Source organism: Pseudoliparis swirei, chromosome 16 (genome assembly GCF_029220125.1).
Source record: "Pseudoliparis swirei isolate HS2019 ecotype Mariana Trench chromosome 16, NWPU_hadal_v1, whole genome shotgun sequence".
NCBI lineage: Eukaryota > Metazoa > Chordata > Actinopteri > Perciformes > Liparidae > Pseudoliparis > Pseudoliparis swirei.
In genome coordinates, this window is record NC_079403.1 from 8,528,159 (window position 1) to 8,529,473 (window position 1,315).

Here is a 1,315-nt window from a genome sequence, read left to right on the forward strand (position 1 = left end):
CTGCTCTCTCTCTAGAAATCAACACAACACAGGGAACGGGGAATTTAACTGTTTCCGGTTCCGGCTATTCCGAGGACGTGATTGGACGAAACTCATGTCAATATACCGTGCGGTTTAAACCCGCCTCGCACTGAGATGCATGGAGAATGTTCTGTTTGTTGTAAGGTCGGCCTCATTTTTTTTTATTAAAGAGGTACACACACGTTAAATAACTGGTTTCATAATTTGATTGGACACATAATCCCATAGATGCTTGTTGGTGTAATATTGTACAGCTTATTTTTTTTACCGCTCGCATCTTGGTATGCATCTCCTTAAAGTTGGTTATAGATAGATAGATAGATATATACTTTATTAATCCCCAAGGGGAAATTTGTCATGACAGTAGCAGCAACACACAAGAGTAAAAACAAAACACAAAATATAAGAAACAGGGATGAAAGATATAGAAGTATACAAGTAAAATAAAAGTAAAATACAAACAAAATATATATGTAAATATACAACACACATGCATACACAACACACAACAACACTGACAAATCAAATACACAAAATATTAAATATAGACAGAGTGCAAAAAGCAAAGTGTGTGAGTGCAGAACATGTTATAAAACATATGAGGAGATATAGATGTTTATTAGTGAACCTGCACATTTCTATGCTGCTGGGTTCACAACAGAAGGTTACCTCTTTACACAATATACACACTCATCTTTTAACGACACCATACATTATTTCAGGACCTTCGTTTCACAAACATTGTTTTAATATATATAACATATAATAATGTGTTTTTAAAAGGAAGTGAAATAAATAATCTGACCTTGCTTGGTTATCATGCAACTGTTGATTTATACTTCTCTGAGAACTTGAAGGACTTCTATATTGGCCCAACATTTAATTTTCAAATGTCTTATGAAACATAGCCGATATGACAATGTCTTGCATACAAAACAACTAAAAACAAGCTATAAAGATGCTCTCACATGAACATTGGTATATATATTTTAACTGCATTTTAATGTAGTATTGTTTACTAATGTTATATGGTTCATATCTGTTTTAGCGTTTCTTCAATGCACTGATTATTTTATTTAATAGAAAATTCCTCATGTAAATGTGTTCATCTTTTCTCAGTCCTTAATTTAATTGTGTGGAGTACCACAAGGCTCAGACCAATACAATCTAATGCACAACTAGATGGAAGGCATCTAACAAACACTGATCACACATGCATGTTTAGAATATTTCTACAGCAAGGATCCATTGTTTTTCTTAGTTGTATGTTCATCTTGATGAATTTCTTTTTATA